Source organism: Lactuca sativa, chromosome 7 (genome assembly GCF_002870075.4).
Source record: "Lactuca sativa cultivar Salinas chromosome 7, Lsat_Salinas_v11, whole genome shotgun sequence".
Taxonomy (NCBI): Eukaryota; Viridiplantae; Streptophyta; class Magnoliopsida; order Asterales; family Asteraceae; genus Lactuca; species Lactuca sativa.
In genome coordinates this window covers 19,417,386-19,431,122 of record NC_056629.2, presented here as the reverse complement: position 1 = coordinate 19,431,122, position 13,737 = coordinate 19,417,386, and positions in this window count along the sequence as shown.

Genomic DNA, 13,737 nt, shown 5'->3' with positions numbered 1-13,737 from the left:
AACATGTTGAGCAAGGTATACATCGTTATGTGATTATGTGTAGTTGCAATATATAACAAATTTTGTATTCTTACATAGACATACATCAGAAAACAAATGGAGTTACACCTCCACAAGCATGGAAAATATATAAATGACATTACGAGGCTATATCCATTATAAATATAAGCATTGGTAAATTATGACAAGTAAGACCTATGCTCATTTCCCACGAAATCAATCGATAAACTATAATAGGTATAGTTTAGGGTTACTTATATAACAAACACTTTATTTAAGGTTTTACACATACAAAAGAGTTATTGCCGTTATGGACGAATAAGATAATCTATAGTAAGTATAGTTAAGCCATTATACCCCCACAAACAAACGCTTTGGTTATAATCAGTATAGTTATGGTAAATACATATTACAAACAAAGTAATAAACTGTAATAGGTACAGTTTATGTTTCATCTATCGTAGGAACTTAATTACAAGAAAGGAATTCACCATCACCTTGATAAGCTATTCATATGCATAGTTCAGGTTCACTAATCTCTATCACTCCCCGGTGAAATATGATATGTATAGGTTACACTCACCATCACCATCACTTTTGATAAGTTATTCATATGCATAGTTCAGGTTCACTAATCTCTATCACTCCCCGGTGAACTATGATATGTATAGGTTACACTCACCATCACCATCACTTTTGATAAGCTATTCATATGCATTAGTTCAGGTTCCCTAACCCCTATTACTCCCCGGTGAACTATGATATGTATAGGTTATACTCACAATAGATTTCGTATTGTTAGACTTCAACTATAATCGTTGAGCGTATATGCTTGAGACATACAAGAATTTAGTCCGGATTGGCTTGGAATTGGTGGTGCCCGCCTCATCTCCTGTTCCTTGTTTGGTTGTGGACCTAGGGCGGACCCATTACATTCGACGTTTTATCTAACCTAAATCTTATATAACTTATATATGCTGGACAATTATAGGGGAAATCTACGGGTAAATCTAGAATACATCATCGCATCGTATAGGATTATTTTGTTTACACTTAATTAAGAAAATATTGGATTTTCTGGAGATCAAACTCTATCGATTTTTAAAAGAGATAAACGGTTTCTACTCCAAACAAAACTTTTATGAACTCACCAACTTAATCGTTGACACTTTTTCAAAACTACTTGGATTCTCAGGAAATCAGTGAAACAGGAAAACTTCAGCGCTTTGAGGATGGGACGCTAAACCGTCAACAATTTATTTTGTCATCATATTGTAATTGATTTTGAAACATGTAAACATATACTTGATGTAACTTTTTCAATTATATTTATGATGGTTGTATTTACTTTGAGCACTATTATACACGTTGTTGTGATACTGTACATGAAGTCCTCCACCCCTGGACGTTTCCGCCATCCTTGGTTTGGGGGTGTGACAAGAGACCACTGCTGGCTCCTGATCTTGAAGGTGAATCCGTAGATCAAACGTACTACATATCAATGATTGGATCGCTGATGCATTTTGATTGCAAGTCGCCCATACATTATGTTTGTGGTCTGTCAATGTGCGTGCTACCAGGCTAATCCTAAACTGTCTCATCTTATTATTGTTAAAAGGATTTTTCGGTACCTCAAAGGCAGCTCAAAACTGGGTCTTTGGTATCCAAAAAATTCTGAATTTGATCTTTATGCTTTTGCAGACAGCAATTATGGAGGTTGCGAGCTTGACAGGAAATTGACTTCAGGCGGATGTCAATTTCTTGGAGATAGGCTGGTGTCTTGGCAATGCAAGAAGCAGAATATTGTCTCGACCTCAACAGCAGAAGCAGAATACGTAGCTGCGTCTGGTTGTTGCTCTCAAGTCATATGGATCCAACATCAGCTGTTGGATTACGGTTTGAATTTTCAAGAAACCCCTATATTCTGTGATAATGAGGCTGCGATCCAAATTGCTAAAATCCCGGTCCAGCACTCAAAAACCAAGCACATCGACATCAAAGTTCATTTTATATGAGACTGTTATGAGCGCTCGCTCATTCGGCTAGAACAAGTTCACACTCATAATAATGTGGCAGATCTGTTCACTAATCCGTTTAACAAAGCTCGATTCGATGTGTTGGTAAATTTTTTGAAAATGATTCGCTTTGAGGATTAATATTTGTTTAGGTTAGTTTAAATTTGCGTATTTTAATTTCATTCTCTCCCATTCACAAATTTAGGTGGAGAAATAAACGAAAACCAAACAAAAATTTGAAAATTAAAAATCCAAAAACAATAGAAAATCAGAAAATCCAAAAACACTAGAAAAACAGAAAAATCAAAAATATTTCTAAAAAGTGATGTGATGGGAAGTGATATAAAACTTGTGATAACAGGAAATCTGAATCTGTGTAAGGTACCAAAGCTGAATTGCCGAGGCTCTGTGTTCGATGCGCTGGTAGGCACGAAAGATTTAAAAGGACTTGACTAGGTACAGATGAACTTAAGGAATCTAAAGACTTGATAAATCTTGACCTAGATAGTTCTGTTTAGCCTGAAAATATGACGCTTGGGTAGGTTGAGCAGGGAGATATACATGAGAATCCACTAGTCACATTAAAGAGCCCGTATCTAGAACTGTGGTTTAACTCTTCCTCGATGTACGGATTTTGTCCTTAATTCCGGTATTTATGGGGCGTCTGGGGAATTCTGATAAAGTAGGTATGTAGGAAATTATTTTCTTTCTCTCCTACTGTTAGTCATATGTTGCCTCCTCTGTGTGATCGAAAGATCCGACCTGGACTGCAACATATGCAACTCTATTTCTCTGCATCTTCTATCTATACAATTCTTCCTATCTGTTAGCCATATGCTGTCTCCTTTGTGTGATTAACAATCCGACCTGGTACACAGCATATGTAACCTTCTACTTCTAAATCCCTCTAAAATTCTAGTCACTCATATGTTTCACTCTCTGTGTGATTGAAAGATTCGACCTGAGTATACGACATATGAATTCTAAATCTATCCTCTCTATGAATAATTTTCTGCTCACCTAAAGTAAGGAGTATCTCGGAAGTTATTGATTATTGGGGTATGTCAAGAAGCGGGAAACGTGTTCTAGTACATCTAAAATTGAACAATTCTAGATTGTCTGTAGATCTTGCTGCTCAATTTATGTGGACAACAATATCCTTGGTCGTCATCAGATAAATGGTCCTTAGGAATTTTAATCTAGTAACTTAGGATCAATATGTCCTGTAACTGATAGCATTCCTAAAATTTTTCACAATTTTTCATGCTTAAGTGGACCACAATACTGGCGATCGACCAGATCTATTCATGAAAGGAGAGGTACTGATAAATGGAAAATGATTGTCTAACAACTTTGATCCCATATCACAAAAGGTTAATCAATTTCAAGATAGAGGATTAAATTTAGTTTGAATTAAAATTTTAGTATTTTTATTTTATTTTATTTTCATTTTTTAAGATTGATAAATTTTAGAAAATGTTTTTTTTATTTTATTTTATTTTTATTTTTAGTCTTTAAATTTTTAGGATTGGTAAAATTTAGAAAAAAAATTATTTTATTTTATTTTATATTGAAGTTAATCCTCAAAATGATTTATTTTTGAAATTATTGAGTATTGGGCTTAATGCTAATTGAAATCGGGATCAGCCCATGGGTGAAGAACCGGGTTTGGGCCAGGTATATAAGGAAAAGGGGACACCAAATTCAGTTCTTCCCTCATTTCATTCTCTCTGACCGAAAACCTCCAAAAATCCTCTAAACACTCGAAAATATTTTGTGTTGTTTCTTCAAATCAACTTGTTTTTCTTGAAGGTATGAATATTCCGACGATGCCCATGTAATTTTTACCAAGAATCGACCGTGAAATCGTGGCCAAATCGTGAAAACAAGAACTGTTGGTGAGCTTTCGGTCGATCCGTTTCGGTCCATCGGCTAACCGGCTTTCGGTCAAGCCGAGTCGTTCTCGGTCAAGCCGACTTAGACGGCTCTCGGTCAAATCCATGATTTAGTCAAACCGTCTTATTTAAGCCTTTTTAGGTGTTAATTGGCTTTCGGTCTACACTAGTGTTCGGTCCATGAGTTTTCGGTCTGACTGTCTTGACCGAAAACCCATATTTTATCTAATAAAATTTAATTTAAAATGATCAATATTAATGGATTTAATTGAGAAAATAATTTTAATTTATTATAATCAAATGTTTTCACACCTAGCTTGTTTTGTGCAGATAAAATGACAAGTCTCAAAGTTGCAGAAAGTCACGTGTCCATTCTTCTTGATGATCCTCCAGTAGCACACAACGAGTTCAAATCAATGATGTACAGGCTAGGGGAGTGCTGCATCTCAACTGCACTTACATGGAACCCCATCATTTATTTGAACCTGATCAACGAATTCTGGAGATCTGCAAGTGTCAAGACTGGAGACAATGGATTAGTGAAGATTGAAGCTTCTATCAGGGGACGCAAAGTTGTTATCTCTGAGAAATTCATTAGAGATATCTTGAAGATTGATGATCAAGCTGCTTACCCGACTGATATTGATCTAAGAATTGTTGATGAGTATCTCGAGAAGATGGGATACGAAGGAGTCTTTCCACTAACCCTAAAGAAGTTGTTACCTCCTTACTGGAGGTTTCTAGCCCACGTATTTGTCAATTGCATATATGGGAGAAAGGGTGGTTAAGATGAAATATCCTCGAGAAACACTCAGGCGATCGTTGCATTGGCTGTCGGGATTGACTTCAACTTCTCAAGGTTTATTTTGGAAGAGATGCTTTCTAATGCTAACAAGAAGTCGAAGGATCAATTCCTGCTCTATCCAAGATTTATTCAAATCTTCATCAACATCCTATTTCCCGATCTGGTCGAGACAGGAGAAATACTTGACATGAAAGCCTTCGGACCAAACACTGTGAGCCTAATCAAGTAGAACCGTAAAGGGAAAATCATGTTTCATGGGAGGTACCCTCTCGTGAAATTTGGAAAGTTTACTGAGCTATCAGACTCTTCAGAATCCTATGGGTCGTCTAAACAAATGTCAACTGATCAAGCATCGTCAGAACATGCAAATGTGAATGATGATGTTATCACCGTTTCAGACCATGAGATTGAAAATGTTACTCCGTCCACCATTTTTGCTGAAGATCATGATCTCACAAACGTGGTGGTTCAGAGTGACTTCAGTGAGGGAACTACAAAAGAAGTTACTGAGACTGAAGGAGGAGAAGAAGATGAGTATAAGAATCTTGATTTGTCCGGTTACGACGAAGATGATATATCGATGCAATTTATTGGACTTGATCACCCTTTTCTAAATGAAGACCTCTATGACTTCCTCAAAGATATCGATGATGGTGCCAATTCAACACCGGAGATAAGGGAGAAAGCTGACGATAGAGAAGTTGAGCCTCCTCTTACCATTCAAGCGGCTGATTCTTCAATTCATATGAACACATCATCAGGGATTCCTCCACTTGATAATGTGGTTCCTACATCCAAGCCAATTACAAGTGATACCCAGTTTGTCATGACCTCCCAGTCCCTGATGAAAAGACCCAGAATTGATCCAACGGTGAGACTAGTTTTTCCTGACCCAACTCAAACCACAAAGACTCCTCCATCTACAACATTTTCTCCATCCTCATCTGTGCACATTCAAGAGAATCTCAACTCTATCTATGAAGCTGGTGGTTCGTCTGTTGGCTTGAGATCGTCTCCTCCAAGGCCTTATCATGATACTGTCTTTGAGAGACTAGCTCTGCATTTGGCCCAACAATTAAGTCCAACTCACTCCTCACGCGGAAAAGTAATATCATCTGAGGAAGGTATATCTGCAGATGATGACGCCTCAGTGCCTGAGCTGAGAAAGGAGATTAGTGTGCTGAACCAGAAAAATATCGAGCTTGATATCAAGGTTGCAGACCTTCAAACTGAGAACTCCAAGCTCAACATTCAAGTTGTTGATCTTCTTGAAGATAAATCTCAGAAAACAAAGCAGATCTCCGATCTTCAGACGCAATTTGGTTTGTTGACCGCCAGCTATTATGATTTGAAGAAGAAGCTGGAAGAAGAATTTGGTGACAAATCCAAATCATCTGTCAATGAGCCAAGAGTCTATCTTCCCAATCAAGACGCTCCCGTAGTTCCACCTCCTACAAGAACAACCATAATTGTCAAATGTTGCTATTATGATTTGAAGAAGAAGCTAGAAGAAGAATTTGGTGACAAATTCAAATCATCTGTCAATGATCCAAGAGTCTATCTTCCCAATCAAGACGCTCCCGTAGTTCCACCTGTTGGGTTTTGAGCATTCTAACACTCCTAAGTGTACATGCAACCCTAAATACCTTGGATCTATGTTTTCTCTATTATACATGCAAATAAGAACATCCAAGGTATTATCCTAATCTAGCATACAAAAACTATGAATGTAACAAGATAGAATACATACCTCTTGATGTAGCTTGATGTCTTCAAGCTTTAAGAGCTTAGCCCCAATAGTGTGGAAGCCTCAAGTGGAATCACAAATCACCAAGACACCTTGGAATACTTTAGAGAATATGATTACTTGGTTCTCTCTAGTGAAATTGGCTAGCCCTTCTTTAGTGTATCCACACTAGTGCCAATTTCACCAACCAAAGACATCTTTATATAGTATGGAGGATTAGGGTTAAACCTTAATACCCATGACCTTTCATTTCCTAGGATCCATGGGTTAAACACTCCATGGACTATCCATGAAAGCTTAGCCCAACCTAAATGAACTTGGCCCATTTCATATATACAAGAGTCCATATTTAATTAGTTCATTTTGATCACTTAATTAATTCTAAATTAATTCTTGATCAATACTAATTAAATAATATGATTCCATATTAATATATTAGAACTTATAATATATTAATATTAATCATAAACATACTATTCTCAAAAGATTATCCATATAAATTGTGTCGGTGAAGTGCAACCCAAATGGACCATGCCGGGTCGGGTCAAGTACATACCAAATATAGTTATGGACTTAGACATTAATCCAACACCACCTCCTACAAGAACAACCATAATTGTCAAACGTTTTGACAAAGAACCAACGCAGGCTCCAAATGTCGTAGCGTTAAAACGTGCTAAACTAGCTAAGTTTGCTGAGAAGGGTCAATTTTTGTTAAAGGGGAGCTTGGATCAGAATGCTCCCGTGGATCAACCAAACATTACCTTTACGGATCTTGGAGAAAATCGCTTCAGAGACGTTTATATATACCGAATTGTATAAAGATGCTCACGACTTCCACTCTTGGACCAGGTTTGATCTTACGGAATTGTCTAAGGCTCCTTTTTCAAATCCAACAATAGAACCCAAGGTGACACAGTTCAGGTTATTTTTGGAAGGTCAAGTGGAAAAAGGCTTTCCCTCAATGAAGACTGCAGAGTCTATCATCAAGGTATACCCAAGTGTCATTGATCCCAAAACCAATCAGCCTCTTCGGTCTGTGATGTGGCCTGCTACTAATAAAGTAAAGCATATTCCTATCCTTCAGGACCATCCAGATGGATCTCTACAATCCATGCAATACTGGGTTTTTGATGAAACTACAGCTTCTGCTGTCATCAAACTTAAAAATGGATGTATTCGTCTATATGACAAGAGGGATCTACTACAGTTTGGAAAGTGGGATATTCATCAGCTTTCTATTCGTCATATCGTGGTGGCTGAAGACATTTTTGAGTCTACTGCTAAGGAATACACTGCCATGGTTGCTGATATTATCGAACAGGAGATGTGGAATGGAGCTATGGGAAAGTCAGACATGTTGGTGGTTGATAAAGACTGAATCATGCTAGCCCCAAACCAAGGAGGAGATTGAAGGGCCAATATATATATATATATATATATATATATATATATATATATATATATATATATATATATATATATATATATATATATGGTTTGGGCTAGGCATCAACGTATGGATGAGTTAGGGAATTTGTCAATGTATTTTGGAGTTGTTTTATGTATGTTTGATGTTTTCGGTCTAGGACGTTTTTGGTTAAGGTGTGACCAAAAACCAGTTTTCGGTCTGCTAACCGAAAACTGTTTTCGGTCCTTGTTAGTATATATAGATGTCAGGTTTTCAGGCTAGGATAACAGTTGTACTTTGCTAGTTTTCGGTCCCTGAGTTGTATCAGACGGTTTCAAGTGTTTAATCGTATGCAAGCTCAGTTAGTCAGTTTCATTCATCTTCTACTCCATTTCTTCTTTGTTTTCTTATGCTTGATTGATCATTGGTGAAGATCCTTCCATCTAGGACCTTACATCGCTAAGGTTTACTCTAATATTTATTGCGAATAATTATTAGTCTAGATTCCTCGTTAAATCAAAGTCTACTTAAAGATCTATCAAGTAAGGAAGAACCATGTAGGATCATATCAGAGGTAGGGTTTGTTTGGTATACGAAGTATACTGTTTGGAAATTCTACTTTAAACACCTCACTAAATCCAGCCTAGACATCATCCCCATAAGTAGATCCATCATTATAACGACTTGGAATCACTAATAAATCTTATGTATAGGTTCATAATAACGATAATGAACTTAAACATAAGTTATACTTAAAGTGATTAGCATAACTCAACTTACAAGTGGTTTAGCGAGAAACCGGGCTTTGCACGGACAGAACTTTTGAGCCGAAAGCTCTTCTTCTCGGGGCCTTCTGGCGCACCGGGGCTTTGCTACAAACTCCTAGGATGGGCTAGAGAATACTTCTTAGTGCCTTGGGAGGTTTGGGTGAGAATTGGTTGAAGAGGTGTGAAGAAAAGAGTGAGAAATGAGCCTTACTTATAGTTGTCAGCTCCCAAGTATGCTGGACGTACTCAAGAATTACAATGGGCGTAATAACTTTTTTTGGGTTATGCTAGGCGTACTAAAAAATTACGTTGTGCGTAATGTTGCACGTGTCGCATTCTAGTGGCAAGCCGTGGGAAAAAGTTGTGAGCCTAGATCTTGCCACGTGTCACTCGCTGGTTAATACGAAAATCAATTACGTTCTAAAATCCGTTCTTTTTGTATATAAGCTCCATTTTTGACGTTATTTATATCCACGCATAGGTATCGACGGGATCTACAACTTTTGTTTAGACTGCGTCAGCAAATTTTGATTTTATATTTAAATTTATATTTTAACAGACTTAGATAGTTAAAGTCCGTTAAAAATTCATAACTTTGTCGTCCTCCGTCCGTTTTCGACTCTCTTTATATCTTTGAGCTCCTATTAACAAGATCTTCAATTCTCGTTTAGATTGTGTCGGCTAATAATCGATCGATCTAAAATTCAATTTTCGAGTTGTACACTAGTACGCTAAATCTTAAAAAAAATCATAACTTCCTCTAACGAAGTCAGATTTAGATGTTCTCTATATGAACGCTCTCTTTTAACATCTAATATGAATTTCATTTAGATCCCTAAGTCTAAAAAGTATTTTGTCAAAAATTTACTTTTTACGATACATGGAGTCGTGCCGGTTCAATCGCGAAACTTCGACGGATCATAACTTCTTCGTTATAAGCCAGATTTCAGCGTTCATATTATATGTACGGAATCCTTGCGACATATATTATAACTTTGGTTAAGATTATTTATTCTAAGTTATCTTGTATTAAAAAGTCATTTTTAACACTTATTATCTCTAAATTGACTAACCTGAATCTGCGGATGTTACAATTATCTCCCCCTTAGGATGATTACGTCCCTGAATCATCAATAAAAAGGGGCTTGTATAATGACTCCAAATGTTATATTTTCATCCTAGGTAATAACCGTAACTCTTATGTTCTTTCAAATGAGCATCTAACTCTTAGACCTCTTGACTACTGACAGTGATCTATCTTGCACCCATTCTTCATACTATGTTGGACTTTCAATCGTAACCTTCGAGTTACAAACTCGATCCTTATTGGAAACTCTTTTACTTTCTTAAACAAACTTATATTAATATAAGTTCTTTACTTCAATTACCATAACAAACTAATGGTTCGTGTTCTAATGACCTCCCATTGAATGATGCAATGCTTAGACTCAGGTCTTTTTAAAGTCATAATCCATAATGGAATATACCTTCCTTCATGTTGTAATGTGATATAATCACATTCTAGCATGTAGCACTTCTAGCTACAAGCTTATTACTTTAACGTTGACCACGATACTTCTATTGATCGCTTCGATGATCTCACACTTCAATTTTTTGGTTTAAGTCGGAGGCTACATCGAACTTGGTTCTCTGAACCATGTACCATACATATCTTATCCGGACTCGATTTGATATGACCATTAAGTTCAGAATAGCAATCATCTTTCCAGTTATTCCCGAAACAATGGTAACGACATATATGAACAAAAGGGAGTCAATTACTAGCACCTTAGTAACCTTGTGACTTTCCTTGATCCAAGTGTGAGTCTTGTGCTTTGGGTAGTATAGGCCTCTACTACCTTTCACACCTACTCATACTTGTCCCAAGTATTGTCTCGCAGTTCTCCAAGTCACCACACAAGAAAAAACAAATGACAACTTAACACATCGGATAACATAACCAAGGTTTATATTATTTCTTGAAATGATTACATAGATGTTCAAGTTCACCCTACATAGGCCTCTTATAATAGGCTACACCACATGATACTATCTACAAGGCTACTTTACATCTTGATTGTCGGATATATAGATCCTTACTCCTGGTCCCTCGCATCGTCACCTGCTTCATCTAGGGTCATCTGGAATGCTCTTGCCTTTGGCTTCGGCGGTGCATTTGGCCTTGCTGCTTCATTTTTCTTTGGGAAATCTTTTGAAATATGCCCCTGGTCTCCGCATCCGTAGCGTACCTTATCATTAAGTGTACAATCGTTGGAATAGTGACCGATCTTCCCACACTTATAACACGTCACTTCTCCGTCGCATCTCCTATAATGGTTATTCTTGTACTTTTCACGCCATTTGGCTTCATACTTTTGGTCATCCATGTTAGACTTCGAGAATCTTCCTTTCTTATCGGATCTTGAGGATACCTCAATATTCCCCTTTTCTCCCGCCTTATATTTTTCTAGACCCTTTTCTCTTATCTGGGTCTCTACATTCTTACATGCCTAAATGGCGGCTTTCAAGCTGTTTGCTTGTTTGACCATTGGACTGAAGTCTGCTGGTAATCCATTAGTACTAATTTGTCGACTGTGGAGAGTTGATTTGGTACTAAATAAGGAATAAGCTTCATTTTCTCCATAAAACTTGCAGCATACTCGTTGGCGTTCATCCTTACCTTCTTCAGATTCTGAAACTCAATGTTGATCTCCAGAAGATCCTACTCAGAGTAGTACTGCATTTCAATTGCACCAAAAAGTCTTCCCAAGACATCTTTCTAGCTTCTTCCTTAGGCATGGTATCAGCCAATAACTTCCACCAACTTAATACTCCAGTCTTCAACTATGTAACCACGAGAATGGTCTTATGTTTTTTGTTGTAGTCACAACTTTCAAACATCATCTCCATCTCGGAGATCCAATCCATGACTTCCACCAGTGTTGGGCTTCCAGAAAGACTTCGTGGCTTGGATGCCATGAAATCCTTGTACTTGCATCCACGTCCATCATTTCTTCCATTGGGTTGGTTTCTTCTAACCATACGTGGCTCAACTTGATTGACAGTCTGACTATAGTTTCCTTCCTCTGATAGTTTTATGTTCTGTTCAGGTTGTATAATGGGTACAGTAGGTTCATCCCTATTAAGCAACATTTGTCTCATATCCTCCTTTTATTCGGCCATCATAGCCCGATATATTTCTTGGACTCCTGCCATCGTGATTGGCTTGGGTGCAGTAGCTACCTCTGGTGCACGCTCAATCACTTGTGGCTCAGGCTGCAGGTTTACATTAGCGTTTCCTAATCCACTACATCAATAACCACAAGTACATGTAATCATACAAATCTAACATATCACTACAATATGCCAATATTCGAAACACAAGGCCATATACTGCAGTACAAAGTATAGTGAGAAAACTCACCTTATAGTCTAGAAGATAACAGTACTAATCACAGATCTGATAACCAGCTCTATAGGTCACCTATACAGCAAAAAGGGAGCAAACCTCAAACTACATCCCAAAACCTTAAGTTTGACCTAAAGTTAAACTTGGTTAAAAAGTCAACAATCAAGTCAAAGTCAACACTCAAGGTTATTCAGGCAGTCGCCACATGGTGACCACCCATTGGTCATGTCGTAGCATATGAAGAAAAAATAATCATGGATCAAACCCTCATCACATCGTGATGAGCAAAGTGTCACGTCGTGAGGAATGCTCAGGACAGACTAATGCCTTAAGCTCTTAATCCTTTAAGCCATGAAACCAAACCTTCTAGAAGGATTTCTCCATCTTAGAATACCATGCATGAAACCCAAAACTCGCTAATATACCAGATCTGGGATAAAGGGCATCAAAGGAGTCTTAAGAGCTCATAAAGTTGCCAACTTTATGAGATCGCAACACTCAAACCTCTAAAAATTATGAGAAAAGTGAACCAAACACTAGATATAATAAGCTTGAAATAAAAAGGCGAGAACTTAAGGACTTACAAGAGTCCTAATGCAACTTAAGATGATGAGGGAGTAGCTAGCAATCTGAAATGATGCACCAAGTGCATTCTCTTCTTCTTCAAGACTTCAAATCACCAAAAATGGAGCTCAAAGATCAATAACGGAAGATTAGGGTTTTTGGAGAGTGAAGGGTGGTGATAAACACTGAGGGTGAGCAAACCCTAGCCCTCGCTTTCTTTAAATAAGGGGAAATCCCCAAAATTAGGGTTTTGGCATGCAATGGCATCACGTCGTGACGCATATGTGATCACATCGTACAATTAAATGGGATGTGTGTTTCCTCGGGCACGGTCACGTCGTGACACACAAGTGCTCGTGTCGTGACCAAGGCTTAAATCCTTAAAATTTAACTAATTGCTCGAAAACAATGCTTACCTGGAATTGGGTGTTACATTAGATCATGAATTTTCTATTAGAACTACATTGTCCGGTCAAAAAATATAAATATATATATAACGTATGATTTTTCCTATACTTGGAAATTGTTCACTTGTTGATTATATGTCTAAAATAACTCGTTGTAAGAAAGTTAAAGCAAAATAGCATATTTTTCTATTATGATCAATTTAAAGACCCAATTTTCGCATTTAAATACTGTCAAATTCATCGTTAACTTTGTTCAAAGATCAAGATTTGTATATAAGTTGGTTTTAGTTTACTAAGTTTTTTGTTTATCTCCTATTTGGAAAACATAGTGTTGATGGATTTGAGAAGATAAAAACAATCTTTTTTTTATAAAACAAATTTAAGAGGCAAACGGAAGCAATTTAAAATAACTATTATTTTAAGATCATTTTTTAACAAAACCACCAAGCATCCAATTACATGATATATATATATATATATATATATATATATATATATATATATATATATATATTAAAAACAACACATATGATGTTTAGAAGACAACCTTTGAATACTTTGATCCCACTTGGCAATTAGGGAGTTGATGAATATAGCAAAAGCTCAAAATAGAACTTCTCTATAATGTATCCACCAACTATACAATGTCACCAAGAATGCTAGTTCTCATCTTGTATGAAATACTTCTTATCCTTTAAGAACTTATCACAATTAAGT